Source organism: Rhea pennata, chromosome 3 (genome assembly GCF_028389875.1).
Source record: "Rhea pennata isolate bPtePen1 chromosome 3, bPtePen1.pri, whole genome shotgun sequence".
NCBI classification, from domain to species: Eukaryota; Metazoa; Chordata; class Aves; order Rheiformes; family Rheidae; genus Rhea; species Rhea pennata.
Window position 1 is genome coordinate 59,111,889 of NC_084665.1, and position 24,027 is coordinate 59,135,915.

Consider the following 24,027-nt stretch of genomic DNA (forward strand, 5'->3'; position numbering starts at 1 on the left):
CTTCTAAACTGGAGCTCTTCAGGACTCTATGTAAACCAGTTCCTAGAAATTCCAGCAAGTTAAAAGTAGAATGCAATTCTTTTATAATAATATCAATTTCCCACTTGTCTATACACTACTAATTTTCTAGATTTAAAAGTTGTACTCTCCTCTGGAATCCAATTTATCTTGTTTTCAAGCAGTTGTTCTGAAAAAACCCTGAGTGTTTCCACATGAATAGGGAAAACCGCTGTGGCATGATTAAAAGGGGGAAAACAATTGAGAAGAGAAATCAGAGCTCAAGTTATAGAATTTGTAAATAGTTGGTTGCAGAAAAACAAACCAGTATTTGGAGAATACATTTAGAGTGCTTGTACTCGAACCATGTTGGCTTGCTTTTTATGATATGAACAAATAACATAAATTTGGCTATAATTAACTGATTGCTTCTTATTCAGTAGGCTATACCTGGTTATTTTACAACAGAAAACAGTGTTGCCTCATACCAAGTTAGATATTTAACTTAAAATAAATCCTATTACAAGCAAAAGCTTTTTAGGTTACCAAAGCTTTTCTACTTAAAACAGTATGTGCCCAGCAAACAGTACATTAAGGCACTGCGTTGTATTCCTTTCTCTAAAGCAAATACATAGTAGCTAGGAAACAAGCCAGTTACTCTTAAGTATCTGACAACGACAAGAAAAAAGAATATTTAGACATTATGATTACTTAACTTTTTCCATTGCAGACATCTAGCCTAAGTGTGCTGATTAGTTCAACCCCAGTTGGCTACACCAGTGGGTAAGCAGGTGATTTACCCCAAAGGAGCAGAATCTTGTGGGCACGGAGGGGCAGAAGAGCCAGATCTTCGTGCAGACAAGTTGTCATGTAGCGTAAAATAGTCAATGAGTATATAGAGAACTAAAATGCTAGTTCTCAAGTGACATTATTTTGGACAGTAAAAGCAGCATGGCAAAGGATATGGTCTTTCCTCCCACCTTCACGTCTCATAAAGAATGTGGCTAATATGAACTATACTTACTGACATATGTTTTTTGCTTTCCTTTAGAGACTGTTTCGTTTACCTAGGTATTAGGTAGTGCTTAGAGTGGCAAAGGTGGTTTGTTTTTACAATGACAAATTTGACTTAGAATTTGGCAGAATCTTTCAAGACACAAAGAAGACCTAGAAAACTGGAGGAAGCAAGACTATCATTTCTTTTTGCCTAGACTAGTATGGTTAGCCTCAGCATGAAAGTTTGTATCAGTCTAGAGGGAGTATCTTACACAACAGACTAGCAAGCGTAGCTATTGATGCTGATTTCAATTTTATTTTTTAAGAGGCACAAAATTTATTGGCTAATGATAAGTACAATTAGTACCAGCTGGACTGCCTATACGCCTATCAGAGACAATAAATTTAAATTATTTCAAAACTGGCACAAAGGGTTATTCCTGGCTTTGTTTTACATGCCAAGATTATGCTGAGAATCAATTTCCAGTGATCTTGGCAAACGGACTATAAGACTTTACTCTCAGATTTCTGTGACGTTTTCAAATTCTACAGGTAAATCTATGTGAACCAAGTTCTTCTATTCAAGAATAATAAAATGCCATATAGATACTCGTGTCCCTGCCAACAGAGGCCAGAGGAGTGACTATGATCAAGTTTACTGAAGATTATAATAAGGTATTTAGTCTTGATTACATTGCAATGTATGAGCTGTCTAGAAGGATTCCCTCTGGATCACTGAACTGGTGAGGGAGGCAAAACTGAGTGATGCACAGAGACTGCTTCCTGAAAAGTTCTGTCTCAAAGACTAAGAGATTCCACTAGTACTTATTTCATAAGACAGATACCTGTTATTTGTACAGCTGCTTTCTAGGGGTGCTGAATCATGAATGCATCTACATCAATTATCATTCCTTTAGTGTTATACTGGGAAAGCTATATAAAATGATGTCTTAAAATAAGAAGGTGAATAGTGAGCAATGAGCTTTACATGTGCTGATGGAGAAGAGGTATAATTTAAAGAGAAGCTACAGTGTACCTCAAAGAGTAGTCATTTTAATCAGTGAAACAATAAAGCTGCCTAGGTGTGATTCTGATTTAACTCCATCTTAGCTAATGTAAAGACACTATTTATTTTGTAAGAAAGCACCTTTATGCACTACACCTCATCATTTTGCACTTGCGCAGAACTTTTATCAGCTTCCAGGGATCTGAGATATAAATCAGATTTCCTAATAACACTGGAAGCAAAATGAGTTTTAGTTTCTTAATACTGGTCATATTCACGTAAGTCCAGGTGTGGAAGTTTTTTTTTAAGGGGTGAGGTGGAGGGAGATTTACAGGGTTATACAGGAAGCCTATGACAAGGGAAAGAAGGATTTAGAGTGCAAGGTTCTTGGATTTCCTATTTCTCCACAGTCAGAAACTTACACACTTGATATATTAAGTATAAAGGGCTACTTTTTTTCTTTAGGTTTTTAAAAGCAAGAGGAATGTGGAATGTGAGGCACTGCAACGTTTTTACTTTGGAAAGGACAATCCTTGCTTTTTTATTCCTATGAAGAATGAGGGAAATGGTGTAGGACTCAGATTTATGCTTTATTTGCTTGATAGTCAAGAAGCTTGATATTGACAGCTGAGCTATCAAATTGCTATAGAACAAGCAGAAGCAACTACTAATAACTACTTCTACCAAAAGCCAAGCAATAGCTTGGATACGTGGTGTTTCCGAAATGATTTGTGATTACTCCTGGGCAGATGCAGAGGACAGTTTACAGTCTGTTCCTTGTTCAAGAGGATGACATATGCTATGAGACAGGTGTTTACAGGTGTTCACACAGTTTTCCTTTTCAAAGGTAGTTCAGTCTCACCTTTTCTCTGCTTCGTTTTTCTTGTGCTCCATCCTCCTTTTCAATTCTTCACTGTTATTCAGTAAGTGCTTATACTACAACCACAGAGATATCTACTGTAGGGCTCTGGCAGCAGTTTGTAGCCACATGACGCAAAGAAAGATGAGTTATGCTTTATCATGATGTCAAGAAACTGCTATTTGAATCAGTGATGTTCAGAAGCCATGTAGTTTTAATCAACTGACCACAGATTTTAGGAAAAATCCCAGTCTGGTTTCCTGCAGTAGCTATTTCTTTCTAGTATTTTAGTTCTTGAAAGTCCATTAGCTCAAGTGAATTTATGGAGGCTAAACTGCAGTCAAGAGAATAATACTCTGGTGTTTAGCACCAAGTCAGAATCTGTCACCAGAATGATAGGAAAGAGATTCAAGGTCTTCCATTCCATGCTGAATGATGTACACTGTTGTTCCCTAGGGCATTTTCTTCAGTGACATCTGACATTAATCATCTTGTGATTTACATACGTTACTTTTGCACACTTGCTTTGGGCAAGGTAAACAGACAATTTTTTTCAAAAACTCTCTGCATATCATACTTTCTTAAAAGAATGATTTTCTCTAGTCTGGAGTATCTAATCCATAATTTTCCAGTTACAAATGTCCATTATAATAATCTAGAAACAGACTGATTGAGAGCCTCCTTCAGATAGAGAGGCTGTTTGTATCATATGTGGCCAATATATTACTTTTTAGTTGTGGCACTTAAAACATAAACCAAAGGAAATCAGAATCTGCAACAGATGAAGAAAATGAAATAATATGTAAACAGTTAATCATTTTTAGACATGCCTGACAAATTTTTCTGGTAAGAATGCTATCACTCTGGAAGATAACTTAATAGAGAGACAAGACAGTAAAGTCAGTTTGCTTCTAATGGCATTGCTGTGGTGTAGTGAGGTTGAGATGGCTACGTTCAAGAAAGATGATTATTTGTTCTGGTTTTACCATAAGTGACACCATGATCTTTCCAAAATCAAGCCTGAAAGCCCATTAAAACAATCCTGTTGACCTGACTCATAACAAAATGCAGAAATTGGTTTTCTGTATCCTGCTGAATGGAGGAGCTTTCAGAACACTCAGCCTGATGATTCCTAGCTTTTATGGCTTACAGTACAGGCAAACTTACTGTTCTAGTGATGCTAGATGCTTTTATCACCCTTTCCATTTTAATGGTATGCCATTTAACATAAAAAAGTTATTGAAGCAATGGATAGGAACGTTGCTTCCCTATTTATTCATTTATTCTTGTTTTTGCGCGTTTACGTCACTTTCATGGGAGGCTTTAAAAAGTTACTCAACATCTGTTAGTCTGACAGAAAGATGCTTGCATGCTTTTCTACTGAAGAAATGAGTTCTGTGCTTCATGTGAAATCCTGATAATTGAAGTTTAATTTAACATTGAAAGCTACCTCTTATTGCACTTGTTTTAACAGTATTGCCTTGCATTATTTGTTATTGTATCACTATTGTGTTGCTCTGATAGACCACACTGAATTTTTATTTTATTTGTCTGTCAGTATTCATTGCTGCTTTCTCGTATCTTTAACCTAACACTGTACAAGTCAGATGTTCCTTTCAGAAAAAACAGCAATACAGAGTTACTGTTTACATTAACTTCTTAGAAAATCTGTTGATGGAGATGAGGACACTTTCTCAGTGCATCCAACTTCACATAGAAGGAAGCACCAAATCCTGCTATGATTCACATCTGGCAGTGTTTCAGTAGATGAGCCAGGGGCATTTTAAAAGCAAGTGTTCAGACTGTATAAAAGAACATTGGAGTTAAACTTTCTGTGATAACTAACTGCCCAGTAATAAAGGAAGCCACCACGCCTGACCGATCAGAGATATTCAACAAACTAGAGAGAAAAGATGATCCCACAGCTGAGGACTATCCTAAAATTTAGGAAGCCTGGCTTAATGTCCTCATTCGTGGCTTACTGTCTAAAGTCACTGCTTTAGTAAGAATTGGACACTGTAGGGTGTGAACTTTTGTATTTTAGTTCTTCATGTACAAAATAGTTTTCCCATTTCCTCAAACATACTGATGATTTTAATGTCTCCCCAGTTTTGAATCAAGAGTGACTCTAGACTTCTCATTTGTGTGTAGGTCTCATCAACATGAAAGGTACTTTCTGTCCTGCAGTCAATAGTCTCACTGTTAGTGAGATATAAAGCTAGGGGATGCAAGAGACCCAAGTTTGAGTCTCTTTTATGTTCAGCATGGACTTAAACCTTACTTTCTAAATCCAGATGGAAAAGTAGGCAGTTAGATGAAAAAAGAGGAGACTTTTGTTTTTGACCAGATGGTCTAGCTTGGACTCAAGGCCTTTTTTGATGAGACTGGTAAATAATTTGCACAAAAATGCTAGTCTAAGATAGACCTGTGTTTTCTGATAAAAATTTGCCTACTCAAATTTAATTTCCAGACCTGTATTATTAAGTATATACAGTAAGATTGTGAAGCACTTGGAGAAGATGATAATTAGAGATACATAAGAAATGTAGGTATCTAGAGAAAAACTTGAACTTGTAAAAGTTGTCTTTTTCCATTTCTCTAAGCTACTGTGGAGGGCCATAATAGGTATGGTGGACCTGTCTGTGTTAAGGAAGCTCTTGCTGGAATTACAAATGATGTTGTACCTTATTTGTTTCAGCTCTATGGTCACTTTTAAACAATAACTCATGTTGTCATATTAATAATTTTTCAAAGTAGGACAACATACAGCCTCTTGCCTCTTTCACAGGTCTCTGGAGCAGGGGTTGACAGCGCATTCTGAAATGTTAAATGGAGTTTCCTAAATCCATCTGCAATCAGCATTGCAGGAAATAAATTCATTACAGTTTTACCTGATGTCCCTGTGTCATGGACTCTTCAGATCGCAAGAATTTCAAAATTGTCTGACACAAATCCTAGAAGAACTCATCTGTGCCCAGATCAAGCACAGTGCCTAGAGAAATTTTCAGAAAAGGCCTACCTTTAATGCCCTCTCTATCCAGATTTGGTGAAGACTTTCACTGAGTTAAGTATCAAAAGACTTGATTATACTGTAAATAGAAAATGAAAAAAGGAAGAAATGATGGAGTAGAGAGAAATGAATTTGCTACTTAGAGATTTAGGACAGCTACCTTGCTGCAGAACTTCTATGCAAGGATAGGTATCTTAGCATGTCTGGCTTTACATGAACTTAATAGTAACTCCAGACCTTTGGAGAGACATTGTCAGGCATCTGTTGCATATAACATTGTTTTTAATGTGCTCCATAAGTACAATTTTTATTTGTTTGAACAGCAGTTCATAAGTCAAACAATCCCTTTTTAGCTACACAATATCTATGAATATTTTGATTTAGTTATGTGTTAGTTATATTGCAGATGATTATATATATTTTTTGAGATGACTAAAGAGATGAAACACAAGCAGAACCCTGAAAGTTAGAACTGGGACCCAATAAAACCAATACTTCAGGAGAAAAAAAAAAAAAAAGCCAAAAACACTGCACAGTTCACATGGACATTATTTACAAGACGAGGAAAGGCAAAAGTCAAACCAATGCTGCCTTTTGCTTTTAGCGCATTGTAGAGAGTACTAGGTTCCCCACAGCTGGCCTAGCTCAGCTGGCCTGAAAACTCAGGCTGCAAAGATGCAATGAGCACTTTGATATTGGTGACTGCCTCCCAGAAAGGAACAGCCGTGTGTCTAATCCTGCCGAGGTATTGCAGATACCTGGATACTTTTATCCAGGTATCTGCAATACCTCGGCAGGATTAGACACCTCAGAATGAATCCTGGGAAGCCAGCACACGAAGGGTGAGAGTCCATGGCAGTTTAGGCCAATTTAGGTACAAGCTGCTGGTCCCCTGAGTCTTCCAGTTTCTGGTGATGTGTTTCTACTACGTGGAAAGTCAAATCAAGATGATCTGGCAGAACAGTCAGTCCATAGAAACAAATGATTACTCAGCCAGATAACCTGGAGAGCTGAGTTAGCTCTCTGAACTGATTCACTGCAGTTGCTCACACATGGCAAGGGGAGAGGTACTGTGGTTCTGACTTAGATTGGCTTAAGCTGCTGCACAACAGTACCGGGAGGAGTGGTGCCCAGAGAGAGTGCTTTATACCCTGTCCCTTTAGGGGACTGAGAAACACAATCTGAACTGCAGAATGACTGAGATTTTCAGCTATGACCCCTCTCCAAGATTTATGACTCTGAATCACTCCTTTTAAAAACATGTATTCTTTGAAAGGGGAAGTTGTGGATGTGCTTTCTTGCTTTTACTCAGTATCCTCAAGATTAAATAATGTGGCTCCAATGCTCACTTCAGTGCTTAGACTAGGGCAGAAACCAAGGTGCTCCTGTTCCCAGGTGTAATGGTGGGCCATTTGCTGCCTCTCTGGCTAATGGCTATTTAAGTGTTTAGCAGAGAATCTGCAAAGCAGCATAACATCAAGAGGAATAGTGGAAGGTATTTCTCCCCTTGAACATCTTCCAAACTCTATACTGGTGATTAGGGCAGGCTTCCTGTGAGTAGGAAAGGGAGATCTGAACTCCCTCAGATTAACACAACATGGAACCCAGGTTTCTCACATCTGGGGTAGAGCTGTAGCTTTTCCAGTATTTTATGAAAGAAAAGAGGAGAAAATGGCGGTGGCTTTGGTGAGATCAGGAGTGATTAAATAATCCATAATTACTTATGACCTGCCTCCTTCTTTAACTGTGCCAGTTCGTTTGGCTTTTGTGTTTTGTGATGAGCTCAGCTATTTCAGGAAATGAGAAGCACACTCTCAGCGTGACTCCTGGACTGAGCTCTTCAGGGATCTCAGGCAGAAGAAAATGTCCTGATGAGAGTTGGTTGTGACTTAGTTGGAAGCAGCTGCAGGCATGTCTACAAGAATAATAATAGGCTCTTGGGAGACTTCACTGGAGACATTTAGGTACCTAAAGAGTGCATGGGAAGTGGGATATTTGTGTTCTTGGATATAGAGGACTGAACTCCTACTAAATACTAATTTGGATGCTCAATCGCTGTGGCACATCAAGTGCACACAGCAGCTACAACCATCTCAGCTGCAGTAGATAAACACTCCCTTGCTTATTTCTATGCAAGGCTAATTCACCTGTACACAAATATCGCATTCTGGAAGGCTGCATGTACACTGGATTTGTGAGAAATGTTTCAATTAAGTTAACTCTTTTAATTAAAATTTTTTGTTTTTCTTTTGTCTAAAGAAACACGTTTTCCTCAAAAAGAATGATAATCAGTGATTCCTCCATCCTGAAAAATCTGAAGATTATGTATTTCACCCCAGAATGTGTATTTAAATGTTACTGAAATGGCCAATCACTTTCTGTTTACCAGACGGGTAGTACTCAGGACACCAGTACTTGTACTTGGCTCAATATCTTTTAAGCATGTTGTAGACAAGAAAGTCCTCCATATCCTTATGAATATGGGGTATCTTGGGTGCTACAAATATCTCCTAATAACCCAAAGCTATTAGAAATCACTGTTTATTTTTTAAAAGTGATAATAATACATTTCTCCCAATCTCTTCAGTTCTCATAAAATTCTTCAGCATCTCTTCCCTTTTTCTCTGGTTCTTTACTGCTACCTTTCTTTTTCCCACAACTTGTTCCTTTACTGCCTTATTTCTGTGCTGTTATCTTTACAGTCAGCTAAGGGTTGGCGAGATTGCACTCTGTTAGCCCACCTGTGAATGGCTTTCTCCTGCTTGAGGTTGCAATGGCAATTTAAATTTGGCGAATAGAGAAAAACTATCCTGATCTCCTTCTCAAAATTTCTACTCCCTTCTGCCCCATAATTTCACTTTATTCTCAACCTCTTAGCCTTCAGCCACCATTAACTCCTCTGTCCTTTACTTATCCTATAATCTGTTCCAAAATACCATTAGTCATTTTTCTTAGCTCTAAAATCAATTTCTCCTTCCTATTTTCATAGCAAAAAGCCTTCTTCTGCCCACCTCTCTCTCATCTTTACTTTTCAGTTTCCTCCTCTCAGGGTTCTTCCTATTCTATACCTCCATTTTATTACTTTTGCTATTTAATTAATCTTCACTAACATCCAAACTTGTATTCTCACTTACCCTTCATTGCTCTCTACCATTGCAATCTTAGTATCTGTTTTGCCAGTCCCATACCTTCTTACACTTTGAACGTCCCCTTAAAATCTCCACGTTCCCTCAGTCTGTGATGGTTACTGTTCTGCCCTTGCAGAGCCGTTCGTTTTCCTGGAAGATCAGAATATCCACTTCTGAAGTGCGCACACCGTCTAGAATTTCCTGCAGACTGTCTCTGTCCGTATTTCAGTTTTCCTGCTCCCCAAGTTCAGCAGTTCTTGCCTCAGGGTGTAAGCAGGGAAACAGCTGGAGAGCCAGAGGGAAAAGGCTTACACTGAGTATAAATGACTACGCCATAAGAAGTTCTTAAGATCATATAGAATGGCTGTGTGGAAGGCAAAGAAGTAGTATTTTGCATCTCAACAGAAGATTCAGCCCACTTAATGAATGAGATAAACTCTTCTCTGCAGAGCTGACTCAAGCAGTTCCTCCTGCAAGGAAATTTTTGGCAGTTTTGTGGAAAGAATTGGTCAGGGTTAAATTGAACTCTCTGCATGTTTGGGCATAAAGATTTTGTAAATTTTTGTGCTTGGGTGGAGGTCTGTGTTCATGTTCATTGTTCCAGTGCATGGAAATGTTGGAACTTTTGCCTTGCAATTATTAATTTGGACTGTTGTGTCTCTTCTCTTGGGAAGACTTGTGGGGAAGTATTATGGTTCTTTAATGGGGAATATTTTCAATTCTACCTTTCAGGAGGCAGAAGTGCCAAGCACTTTAAGAAAGTATATGTCTACTCCTGTTGTCAGAAACCGTCTCTGGTCACTGAACCTCTATACCACTACAGATCTACTTCTAACCTTCCAATTTTCATTAATATTCTGGAAACAATTATGGACACTTCTCTAAGGTATTCTAAATGTCTCAAAACTCCTTGAATTAATTGTTCTGGCTTCACTCTAATTTACAGCATCATCACTATAAATGTGCTATGGCTAATTTCTGGTGATTTCCAGTGATTTCTGGAGAGAAACTAACAAAGATTAGATACTCTTGCCAACAATATTCTGTCTAAATCCAAGTCTGAAATTTTGATTCTGGGGAGCTGCAGATTTGTTTAGAGTCTTAGCAGGAATAAACACCCAAAAGATAAGAGCTCATTCACAGACACCCAGACCAACTCAGTGTTGTCCTCACATGTTTGTAATGTGGAAGCGTGGGCAGTCTGAGCTCCTGTCCGGCCTCAACAAACAGTGTATGCACAACTGAAGAGATTCTTGGTGGAGCTGCTTTTTCTGTTCAGGGAACTCTTTTCTGACATACGGAGACAACACTTAAGGCATGTGTTGCCCTCTTGTATATCATCCATGCAATATATTAGGAAGGAGATATGGATGGAAGTGTTTTCAATGTGCTAACAGCACTGACCTTTGTATTTCCATTTGACAAAGCACATGAAATCTGAAACAGTCTGAAAGTCAAATTAAGATGGTTTCTAAAAGGTTTTATGTTTAATTATAGCATACATCTTTTTAAATATAAAAAATAAATTGAGGTCACATTATAATTGCATTTGCTGGGAGAGTTGCTGCCTGCTAATATGAATTGTTTTGTCTTTGTTCATAAACTGTAAGTTTGGACCCAGCCAAATTTTGTTTCCTGCTGAGGTCCCTGCCCTGAGATAGGGTTGTGCATGGTCATGGCTAAAAATAGCAGAATGGCAAGCAGAATAAGGGGTATGTGGTAATTACTGTCAGTTGGAATCTGTTCTTTACTTGGATGTTAAGACCACTTTCTAGAGATGAGACTGAAACCCTCATAGAGCAGCATGATCTGTTCGTGTTCAAGTCTGCAAGTGGGTCAGCAATACCATAATAGAATTGAACTCTTAGAATAGTCATCTGCCAATTCATGCAAATGGCCCATATTATTAATTTGCTTGACAACTGTTTAATTTTCTCTTGTGATTAACTTTTCCTTTGAAGGTGACTCATGCAGCAACAAATCAAAGTGGACAATATTTTTTTGGCCCTGTGCAAAAAGGTGAACCAAAGCATTTGCACTATGCAGTTGTTGGAACCCTGTTCTTCTAGGCTAGTATCTACATGCCTTCCTTCATATCTTGCTTATTTATCTAGTTCTACAAGATGCCAAGATTGAGATGTATATGATACATAGTTACAAAAGTCTTATGAGCAACTTACAGAAGCGTTTGCTTAAGGAGCCATTTTGTATAAGAACAGAAATTGTATTGATGATGATTGTCTTTCATAAATGCAGATTAACACAGAAATGATATCTTGGTGATTGGGGGGGGGAAGAAAAATTGAGTCCCCTATAAAACTAGTAGTAATCAAGAATAAATTTGGTTTCAGTTGGGAGAGCAATAGAGAATTCTATTATACCAGAAATTTTGCTATCAAATTAGTGAGATCTTCTTTAGTTGCTTCCTTTATTAGGTTTGAAATAATTCCAAAAACAGCTCTATTGACTTTTAAAGAAATTACATTTATTAAAATTACATGAAGTCAGCAGAACTTTGCTGGGTTAAGTACATTTTGAAGACTAATTAAAGATGTGTATTTTTTCTGGGGAATGCATTATATCTATGCTTTCTCATTTTTTCATTTATATCTTGCTTATTTTCATTTTAATATTCAGAAAATTACTGGTTTACATTCAATGTAGGGAAAATGAATACAGAAGTTAAAGTAATTTTGTGTCTTTTCTAACTTCTGTGACACTCACCATGTCTTTCTTTTCCTTTCGCATTGTTTAACATGGAATGGAAGTGGTTATCTGTTAGCCCCTACCACCTTTTCTTCTGGCAACTAGTCACTTGTTCACATTAATAGAGGTATCATCATCAATCGCCTCATTTGCAGGATAAGGTGCAACACCATCACAAATAAAAGCCAGGATACGGCTTTCAGTTAGGTCCAGATTGCAGAAATTTATGTAGGTGAGTCTTCTCTTACACGCATCATCTCACGCGGATCGGTGCCGCTACTCACAGGACGGATTGCACTGAGTCAGAGCACTGAGAACCAAGCAGCACACTTCTAAGATTTCTTTAGGTGTTAGCTGTACTTTGAATACTCCTTAGAACGGGATCCCCCTTACACCAGCGGGAGTGAGAAGACAGGCGTGCAATAGCTGCACAGCCTGGTACGTTCCTACCACCGCGAGTTCCAGGGCTTCAGTCATAGAAAGGGTTGGGGGAGGGTTTTCATGATCAGGAGGAGTGCTGTTGCCATGGCGTTTGAGCCCTCTTTCTTCACAAGATCTGAAGATTTTGCTTTCTGAGGGTTCCCTCCATCTTCTGAGGTCTGTTTGATCTGAGCAGCACTATTGCAACGAATATTTAAAGGGGAGGGAGATGAGTGTGTCAGATGGACAAATGGAAGGGGAAAAGACTGATTTAAGATGGATGATTGCACAGGAACAAATTGGGAAAAAGCTTTCTTTGAATAAATGTGCCTGGAAACAAGAAAAGGGTTTTCAACAGGAGCGCTGGAACAGCCTTTGAATAGAGGTAAAAACTTACTTTCTTTTAATATTAACTTGGTACAGAAAAGGAAGGAAAGGTTGTTAGAAACAGCAGGGGACTTGGATCCAATCAGCCATGGTGTTCCTTCCCATCCACATTTCCCAGGGTTCCTAAAACCACTCCTGAACCACCTGCTGGAATTGCCCATGATAATAAAAAGCTGTCCAATCCAGAGAGCTGCTGAGTGCTTGCTGCCAGACTGGTTCGACAGCGGTTGATATGCCTGGCACCCTGCTGGATACGTTTACCTTAGAGGATAGGGCTGTAGTGTAGTTTGAAACAGTCTGTCACCTAGATGGCTTGGGGTTTAACACAAACACACAAAAAAAGACAGTCTCTTGTACGACTCATACCCAGCTTGGTTTTAAAATATAAAATACTGTCTTTAGATATTCCCATTAGTATCTCACAGAGGCGGGTGCAGTCAAATGAGTTCAGGGTGCCTGCGGCATTCAACCACTTTGCTGCTGCCCAGTAATATAGTTTCTACTTATCAGAACCTAAACAGAGGTCTTGCGATTCTGCACGTTTGAAACAAAACTGATGATTGCTAACACTGCATGTAAGAATAATTTCTTCCATAGATGTCTGCTGGAGTAAATGGAAAAGCACCTTATACTTTAACAGCAGTTGAATTATTTGGACTCTTATGAACCTTAAACCAACTGAATTCTTGCTACAGATGGTTCTGTAATATAGTACAATTCTGGATGAATTTAGTTTTCTTACATTAAAGTTCTTTTAGATCATATTTACCTGAACTCAAAAAGACCTTTTCCCTCCATCACTAAAGGGATGTGAAGTAACTTTCTTTTCACTAAGGAGTAAACTACCTTATGTTTGCTTGGGCTGTCAGTATATTCCAGGGCAGATAAATATTTATTTGAGCAGTTGACTGGTAGTAACACATGCCACAGCTCATGCACGTGTTCTGCCTCTGTGGTAAACACAAGGCAACTAATTTAAAGTATCCTAGGCTGAACAGATTATAAGTAAATACATATTATCATATATAAAATATATGCTGATACAGACTGATTAAAGTATGTCCCCTAGATCAATGTTAGATTAGCCTAAAAATCTATAGAGTTGTTAAGATTCAAAAAGATGTGGTATATTCAATAGCAGCAGTCAAGAGTTGACTAGTTAGTCCACTCCCCTGTCATTAGCTGTAAGCACATTTTGTTGTGTGTATTATAACTTTAAAGGGTAAAAGGATATTTTATAGGGTGTTCTATCACAAAAACTGACAAGTCAAAAGAAATGTGCATAAAATTATTTTATGCTTAAATTGCTAAAGTTAAAATAGGCGTTTTATGACTGATTTTAACTCTCTTGGAGTTAGCTCATAAAAGGAAGACAAATCTATAGGTAGTGGTTTAATGAATCACAAAAAAAGCTCCAAATTTTTTCAAAGAACTGATCTAAGATGAGCTGAATGTCATGAGACAGATGCAGAAAGTATTATACTATCTACTATATATTTCCATTTCTTCTTCCTAACTTGTAAAACTTAGGACCAAATTGCTCAGTTTGCCATCATGTTTTTGAAGTCTCTTACTTTTTGAGGCATTTATTTCTAACATGGTCATAACCAGTATTTTTCATATTGATATACAGGTTACCTATTCAAGCACACAGTGTAAATATGTTGGGTGCAAATGCATTGACTTTGCTCTGGTCATTTTCAGACTGTCTAAGAATATGTGATCAGAAAGACTGACTTCCTACTCAGCTACAAATTCCCATTTTGGCCTGGAGATTTTTGACATCTTAAGCTCTTTCTGATGTTATATTTTGGCCCTTGAAATTAAGGAAAACGTCAATTTTGGCGTTTTCGGGATCTGCCACTATTTTACTGTGTGATCTTGGAGAATTACTTAGCTAATATATATACAAATTTCCTTTCCTGTAAAATAGCAGTGCTGTTTAGTATGTCCTAGCATGCAGAGGTGCTGCCGTTGTTTGAAAAGTGAACTTGTAGAAAAGGTGTTATGATGAGAAAATTACCTTAAAAAACCCGTTAGGACTGAAACTCAGAAAAAGTATCTGGAAACACAGTAATAAAAAGAATTGACTTTTCATAATTTGTTTAATGTTTGTTCTCAGTATTTACTAAATCCTCAGGACAATAATAATAATAAGGATAGCACCCTTCCTCTTTTACTGTTAGCTTTCTGGAGTCACAATTTTCTTAAAAGCTCCTGAAATGTCACCTGCTTTTACATATTGTGTAAAATTTTCACATTGTGTGTGAAAAGAGGTCACAGCATTTGCCACACCATTAAATGACTGGCTAAGAAAAGTGCTCAGTAGAAGTAAAGTCACACAAAGTATATTTTTCCTGTTATATCATTCACATAGGATATGAGCCACTCACTTTTCCTACATTTTACACTTTCTTGCTTAATGTACTTGAACAGTTCTACCTCCTGTTTTGTATGAAAGAAATGAACACTGAACATAACACCATACTCACTGTATCCCACAGATGTAAAAAGATATTAGTAACAATGAACATATGAAGGACTTCAAGGAAGACAACATAATAAAGCCATTCAATATGAGTTATGGTAAATAGAATTCTTAAAACTAGTTATCTTTTACGCTTATGTGAGATGTACTTATACTCTTACAAGATTAACAGTTTGATGGCTAAAGTGATATTGTCAATACAAATACTTCAACTGCTGTTACTATATGCAACATTTTCATTGTAAATGAGACTGATAAGACATCAACATAGTAAATATTAAATCCTAGTTCTGGTCTGCAATTACAAATGGGACTAATTAACCAGGTATGTTTCTAATTGGGTTGTACAGGAATATATTCTTCTAGAAAACTTGATAACCTTCTGCTCTACTGTGAGTAATAAAGAAACCAAGAAGAAATTATAAAAATCACTAATGTTACTGTTTGAAGTAGGCAAATATTGAGTGAAAAATATAATCTAAAGAGGAAAATTCATTAATTTAAGGTGATCTAGATCCATTGCTAAATAAGGCACAGCAAACATGGATTTACTTTGGATTTGGATTTACAAGGATTTGGTTAAACCTAAAATCATATGTCTACGAAGAAAGAATGCAAGCCAAAGTCAGAAGCTGGAAACTATATCCTGGGGAAAGATGTATGGATATAAGTAAATGAAGCAATTCCATCACTTGGCTCTGAGGCCAACTGGCCAGTTTAGCTGTATTCATATAATTAGTCTCAACTGATCTGCATAACAGGACAGCCTCACGCAAACAGCTTATTGGTTATAGTCCTTGGATTAGGCTAAGTTCCCAGCCAGATTTGGGACTATTCTAACAATTTAATATGTAGGTGATCAAGTTATAGGGCCAGGATTTTGTTATTTTACAGAAATATAACCTGAGAATCTAAAAAGAAGTAAGAGTCATGGCAAATAAGTGCTTAGTGCAATCCTGCAGCCAAAATAGGTGTGCTGTCTTGGCTATATACAACTGCTTTTAAGCAGGTATATAAAAGTTATGTGAATTTTGTAATTTTTACTGACTGTTGTTGAAATGTAATTATGATGTCCTCAGGTAAAGGATATTGATCAACTGAAACAGGTTTAAGAAGATCTAAGACAATGGTTGAAGGTGTATGAAACATGTCTCGTTGTAAATGCCCTCAGGAGACTTTTAGCTTGGGAAAAAAAAAAGAAAAAAAGAAAAAAAGAATTGAGGAGTGGCATGATCAGCTCCTGAGCAGTCCATGCGGGATGCAAGATGTCACACAAATAGCAGAGGTAAAATAGGGCTCACTGTCTTGCACACGGTTCAGTGCTGCTTTAACTAGATTGCTTCCAGCATTCAGCCTATGTCAGGTATCTCTAAAGTACACTGCAACTGCTAGTGCAGACATGTGTTTTGATCTCAGGAAAAATACCATGAACAGATTTCTGTATAGTAAATCACTGTATACCAAATCACTGACCAATGCCCAATTGTACATGAGTTGTCAACTCCAAGCTATCAGTTTCATAGCTGCTGCATTTGCAAAGTTTCTGCATTCCCTGGATGGAGGTGTTTCCCCTATCCTTTTCAAGATCCTCATCATACAGAATACATATTTGACTTTTATGGTATCTCTATGGCTTAGTTTTCATATAAAATAATCTGACATAGGATTTGACAACATCTTTGTCTATTCTCGTCAGCATGATATTTATTAAACAGCTAAGACTGCTTTTTTATGTTGTGAGGGTCAATAAGTAGTTGTAAATTTTTTGAACACATATAACAAAGCGAAAAATGTTAAAAATTAGATTCCTGTTCCCAGATTATCAGATGTATCAAGCTGTAACAATTAGATTATCAAATCATTATCACAACTGCATTCCAACAAACTACTTTAGAGTTAAGCATGAAAACAGTTTGTGTTTATATTTTTTAATCCTTTTACTTGAATGATAAAAAGTAGCTTGTACATCTCACTCCTCTCTTCCCAAGCCCATTGTGAAAGCTATGAAAGTATCTGGTTAATTTGTTACGATTCTGCCATTTCTAAAAACATTAAGACTTGGAAATACAACTACCTTTTGGACACTGAGTAATTAGGACCGCACTTCCCATCTACATTAATTAAAATACAGCTACTTGCAAAGGAACTTATTACTCACTGTTCTTGATTTTCATCTGATGCAAACAACTGACAAAGCAACATCTACACCACTCGAAGGTCTGGTGTAATATGGCTATCGGAAACTGAGTCCTCCTGCAATGCTTTTGCAATAAAGTGAATCAGGTAAGAAATTCCTGATTTCAGAAAGTTCTTCTCCTCACAGAAATGGTAAGTAGTAACCACGCTATTAACAATTTTTTTATATATTTTTCTCTAATTAAAGCTTTTAGGAGATCAGAGTGTGTTTTGTGATACTAGCTGGCCAATGATGCTGTGAGAAACCTAAAGACTTCCTTCAGCTCCTTGCCTTAAGCTGCTGTGTGTCTAGGGATGGTAGAACAGATTACCTCTTGGAGTGCCCTGGGTTTTGAGATCTCTTATTTGAAAGCTCTCTGAGCTGCAAGAGGTATAAAAGTGTTGTGCTAAGGACACTATGACAGCCTTCATCCATGATTCCTGTGGTTTAATTGCCTTATCTTTGACCTTATAGTATTATTTTACTGTAACTGACATGAGTTGATGGTAAGGGAAGAAGACATTGCTAGACCATAAGCTAGAGCTATTTACAGTGTGGCAATGACCAAGCTCTTTCTATCCTGTACTTCATTTTTATTATTGTCATTATTCCCACCAAAGAGAAAGATTTAAAAATATAAAAGCATACCACAGCATAGAAAAGTAAAACATAGCAGAACAGCTTAAACCATATTCAGCCTTCCTAAAACAAAGAGTAAGTCAAACTGGAAATTGCACTTAAATAAAATTACAAAGAAAAGTGGCATATTCAGTTGAGTTTTATAGTAATGAGCAATGATAGAGTGACTGTCTCACTTGAAAGGCAGTAGTTTCTCTAATATACTTACTGTCTGCTGGGCAATACAAATAGAGTTAGGGCTATACAGAGTGGTCCTGTTTATAATTTCTGTATCACGTTTCAGTAGGCACAGGACTGGCATCACTCAAGAAAATACCCAAGCTAGCTTTAAATGAAGTTGCTTTGGTAGCAGAAGCTGCCTAGCTTGCATAGCTGTGTTAATGCAGCACTCACTAATTTACTCCCTTTCTCACTGACAGAACTAGGCTAGATATTTGGGTATTTCTGCATGGAAATGGATTATCCAGTGTAGACATAGTGTTTAAGATGTTTGAGTGTCTTTAAATATAATCTGTAACTTTTAACATTTGGCTTAAGGAGGAGCCGCATACAATTTTATTATTCATTTATTTCTGTTCCACATCCCTGCCTGTAATTCCCAATGTTCATTTTGTCTAGAAATTTACTGATTTCTATAAGCTTACTAACATTTGTTTACAAAGTTAATTTGTAAAGGTTAAAAGAAGTTAAAGCAAAAGTAAAGGAAATTTAAGGAAAAATTTGACTGTATGACAGATAGGAAGCATTTCATTCATGTTTTGTAAACAAGGAACCCAAAGACAGGGATATTACTCAAAAACTGAATGAAGACATGATACAATCAATCCTGTATCACTTTGCACTACTTTGCTTTATTCTTTCTAAAATTTTTTAAAATTTATTTTAAGCACAGGTTTTTCAGCATGACAGAACAGCACAAATTATTCAAAGCACACTAGTCATTTAAATTGGGTTTACATCTGGTTTGCATCACCAGAACAGCACAAAGCAGCTAAACCGCACTAGTGAATCTAGCCCCTACTTTGGTTTAGAGGAGCCACATTTAGCTGAAACCCACATTATTTGGTGGCTGGGCAGGAGGAAGGATGTAGACTCTCAGTTCATATATTTGTGTGCTTCAGATATTCCTGTCGGTTCCCGCCTGAGTTACACTGCATGGATGCTTTCTTTGTGCATTAAAGACAGCAGCAGTGCCAGGGGAAACCTTCTGACTTAGGGCAGAGGCACAAAATCTCTGCAGAAAGATTTCTGAGTCAGTTAATCTGCCAGTGAAATGGAGCGACGCATGTATCCAGCCTCCCATATCATGGACTCGCTGTAGCCAGCTCCTGCAGAGCTGTCGCAATGACGGGCTGAGTTCCCTCAAAGGTTGCAGGACCCCCCCAAGAGTCATCAAAACTACTGACACAAACCTATTTACAGCCTGCATAGTTATAGCCATTAGCTATAACAATGCATAGATGAGCTTAATTACAAATTAATAAATTCATTTTTTATACTCTGCATACAGGCTTTTAATTAATTAACAATATGGAAGGTTTGACTGTGTTATTATTAAGATTATTCAGAACAAACAACAGGTCAATAGAAATGCTAAATGTCTTGAATGATTTAGTTTTTAACCAGTTTAAACTCAATATGAACTTGTCAGCTCATAAAAAAACTCATTCTGTATTCACGGAATAGGCACTACAAGTAAGGTGAGGATATATTTTTCATTAAAAAAGCTGATGTTGAGTCCTTGAGCCCAAATAAATCCTTATCTTAACTATGGAATCATGATCAATAAAGCTGTAATGCAAATGTGATAAACATCTCCATAAGAGCTAATATTGTTTCACTTAGCACACTTTTAGAGCATTCCTAAGAATATCCGTATGTTTCACATTTAAAGGCAAGCATGAGGCAAACAAGTGAAAAAGTGGTTTCTTTCACTTATTATAGGAGTAGAAAAAGTCTAATTTTATTTAAAAGGTGCTAAGATTATAGAAGGTATTCATGCTAATGTATTTGCATTGAAACAAATATATACATATCTATACATATAAACACACATATATCCATATATATATATATATATATATATATATATATATATGCCATTTATAGGTGGCAAACCATTCTCATGTTTAATTTGAGACTGGCTTAAGTCTAAGATTGTCTGACATCTTTTCTATCCTGTCTTAATAATGATGCCACTCAGTCTCCTCCTTAGTCTTTTAGGAGATGAGGACTCCAGCATCTGAGTGGATTTCTTTAAAATGCAATTTATTTATTTTCTGAGTATCTTATTTTTTGTGAAGGGTTTCTTATCTCTACTGAGTTTCTACTATTCTCCACTTGTCCACATTTTGCTGTGGAGAACTATGTTGTTCCAAGTTTTATCTGCTGCTGATTTCCAGCTATGAGAAATCCTAGGTCTTTAGGTCCTGACCATGTTTTATAGATCTCTGGTTTCTTGTTCCTGTATTTTTCTTATGAATAAATTAAAGCAGGGCTACTGCAATGTTAGTCTGGTCAATACTTGTGCTCCTCAAGCATGATTCTAACTCATCCCTACTCTTGGGGAGAATTTGTGTCACAAGCCCTTCAAAACCATTTAGATTTTGTGGGAAATTTACACATAATTTTTGAAATTATGCACATTGTTCAGCATCCATGTTCCTTAAAACGAACCCTAACACTGAGCAATTAGAAGTGATGCTAATTCAAATGTACAGAGTTCATAGATAGGTGCCCCTTCACATGTAGCTTGTATTTACTGCACTTCCTGAAAATGAAAAATTGCTCTTCAAGAACCTTTCATTTTCTTTTCAGAGTAGTAGAGAAGTGGATTAGGATAGAGAATTTTTCACTAGGCTGTCAGTCAGATTTTGATTCAAATCAACCGTGCAGAGAGTTAATTTTCACCAGACAGCTTTTCAGTAGCCTTTTTGAAATGAGTTCATGGGTTCAAGGCAATTCCTTGTGCACAGGTGTCCATATTGCATAACAACTCTCCCACACACTACTCTTATCTGTAATTTTCAACATATAGAGCAAGAGCATTGGCTTCTACACCCCTAGGCAGACCTCTTAACTCAACGTTAGATATAACAAAGGGACGTGAACGTCTAGTGCTGTACCTGCTCCGGTGCGAGAGGACACTGCTGCCAGGCTAGCACCTTGTGCAAATACAGTATGTGCTCCTTGTCACACACAAAACCTAAGGAGCACTGAAGGAAATTATGAGGCAGCAGGTTCATAGCAAACAAAAGGAAGTACCTTTTCACATAGCTCATAATTAAATTGTGGTGCTCATTGCCACAGAATGATGTTGAGACCAAAGTATAAATGGTTAAAAAAAAAGGGAGTACAGAAATACAATAGCGTATTAAATACGATGGTTTAGAGGCAACTCCCAGTTTAAGAAATCCCTGTACTACTGATTGTTCAAGCTTGAAAGGATACACCAGGAAAAGATCACTTTATACAAATCCCACTTCATTTTTTCCCCTTCAGCATCTGATAATGACTACGGTCAGAGCCAGGATATTGAACTAGATGTCCAACTCACTATAGCCATTCGTTTGATCTTATGCTTTTAATCAAATTGTGTTCCTATTTTGTCCAGAAGGAACTAAGGCCCTGATTGAAAAAGGCATTTAAATATCTAACTCTCACAGATTTTAGAGAGCTAAATATTTATGCTTATCATGGCCTTCATTTCTTAGGTTGTAAACTTTTTGGAGTGGGGTAGGTGTGCCTTCCTTTTTAGGACGCCTTTGCTTATTTTGAATTTGGAGTTAAATAAAAACGATCTTGGTAACAGTGATAACAGTGTGTAACACTGTCTCCTTATAAAGATTAAATAATCCGCTTGCCGAAATGGCTTGTGCCAAAGCAAAGTCCTGAGTGCTTTACATAAGGATGATAACACTAGCATCCATTGATGTGAATAAGAATTAACTTCCTTTATAAAACTCCACAGATTTGTGGTACATGTATATTATATTTGCAGAATGCTACTTATCACCTGTTACCCACAGTACTATTGCCAGATGACATGTAACTTACATTTACCTAGCAGGCTATTTGAGATTTCATCCATTTTGCAAAAGCACCTGGCTGCAAACCTATGACATATGTTGGTGAACATCCAGACACGAGAATGAGGAAACCAAATACTGAAAATCTGAGATTTTTTTTTCCCTCCGCCAGTTCTAAGCCTGACAGCGCAGTGAAGGTTTCCTTATAAATAAACAAGAAGAGGCAGTGCAGTATACAGCGGATGGTGCAATACAGGGTTGACAACAAGTTAGCAGTTAAGCGAGCTGGACAGCCTCAGCCTCCCTCGACTGCCAGTGGCTTTTATCCCAAGGAGAGGTAAAGAACCACTGGAAAAGTGTGTGGCGGAGGGCAGAGACCGGGAAGCATTGCAGCTCCCCCGCTCGCAGCCCGGGCACCGCAACAGCTGGTGTTTCCTAGGGCGCGGGGAAGCCCCCGGCTGCTGCGGGCGAAGCGGGCCGAGCCGAGCCGAGCCGAGCCGGGCCGGGCCGGCAGCAGCCGCTGCCCCGCCGGGCGCGCCGGCACCTGCTCCCGCCGCCGCCCTGCCGCCCCGCCCGCATCCCGCCGACATTTCCAGGGAAGGGGCGGGCAGGGGAGGATGCTGCCGCGTCCCAGCGCCCCAGCGGTGCCGCAGGGGGGCGCGGGGCGGGGAAGCGGCAGCGGGGCGCTGCGGGCTCCCGGGCCCGGCCCGGCCCGGCTCTGCGCGGGGAGCCGCGGAGGGGAAACGCAGCCAGGAAGGCAACTCTTCACCTGAGAGCAAAGGCGCGTTCGTTCGCCCTCGCCTTCCTCCGGCTCCTCAGATTAAAGCAATAATAACAATAATAATCATAGCAGCACCCCACCCCCCCCGCGCAAGGGGCCCGGCGGTATGAGGAGGCAAGGAGGAAGGACAAGAGCAGAGGCAGGAGGAGCCCTGCCTCGCCTGCAGGCTGCCGGCTCTCACACACCGCCAGCCCATGCCCCTCGGCTGCCCCGGGGGCGGCCCGGTCCCTCCCCCCGGGCCTCCCGGGCCGGGCAGCGGCGCCCGGCGCGGCGGATGCCCGGCGGCATCGCCCGGGGCCGCGGCCGGGGCCACTCTCCCACCGCTTTGTGCACCGCGGGCGCGGAGCGACGAGCGCGCACACACTCCACCTTGCAGCCTCGGCGCCGCAGCCGCCCGTTGTTGCACACGCACACACACTCACACACTCACACCCTTACACACAGACAGCCCCTCCGGTGAGCGCATTTTCAGTCGCACTCTCCACCACCCTCCATCCATCCTCTCTCCCACCTCCCTCCCTCCTCTTCCTCTTCCTCCCCCCCCCCTTTTTTTTTCACTCCATGCATCGGTATAAAGCAGACATTTTGATGCCATTTAACAAGGTTCAGGCTTAAATAAAAACGGACTGCCTTACCCACCCCCGCCTGGCTGCGCGTGCTCGGCACCCAGCGATCCCGCGGAAAGGCTTGTGCGGCTCGTCCCTAGCGGAGCCGGTTTGCTGCCATCCGCCCAACTTCAGCACCCAGCCGGCAGGGAGAGAGAGAGGCAGGGAGGGAGGGCGGGCGGGAGGGATGCGAGGCGAGGCGAGGCGAGGCGCGGAGAGGCAGGGAGCGCACATGCGCTCTGCCACCGGCGCCGGAGCGCGGCGGCAGCGGGAGTTTCCCCGCTCGGCCCCGGCGGGTGAGTCACGGCGCGGCCGCCCGCGGATGCTCCGCCGGGCTCGGCCGCCGGCCCCGGGGGAGGTCCCCGGGCAGCACGGCCTCCCCCGCGGCGGGAGCGGGCGGGCGCTGCCGCCGGGGGCTGCGGACGCCCCCCGCGGGCGGGGCCCCCTCGCGCGGGCGCCCCTGCGCGTGGCCGCGGAGCGCGTTTCGGCAGCGAGGAAAACGCCTCGGTGGCAAGAAGTGAAACGCTAGCTGTGCTGGGTTCCTCCCTGTTCTTCCCTTCTTTCTTTCTAATGCCCGCGTTGGTATGTCAAAATGGGGGGGGGGGGGGGGGGGGAAGGTACATAAAACACCACCCAGTTCTTCATTTTCCTCCGTGCAGATGACACGGGTCCAGGGATTTAGTGGCCGAATAACTTCTTGACGGCAGGCACTTGAAGCTCGACCCCTAAATACAGAACTGGCATGGATCTGCTAGTCACGGTCTCAGAAAGCAAGACCAGGATGTTCCGAAAATCTTTCAG

At 39.8% G+C, this 24,027-nt stretch overlaps 1 protein-coding gene across 1 annotated transcript in view; it reads right to left on the bottom strand.

The window, feature by feature from the left end:
• Window positions 1-23,316, bottom strand: part of RGS17 (regulator of G protein signaling 17) — a 74,607-nt gene extending 51,291 nt beyond the window's left edge. The window contains exon 1 of the mRNA XM_062573733.1: window positions 23,257-23,316. The gene's annotated coding sequence lies outside the window, so the exon portion shown is untranslated. The remainder of the gene's footprint in view (window positions 1-23,256) is intronic.
• Window positions 23,317-24,027: the final 711 nt, after the last annotated feature.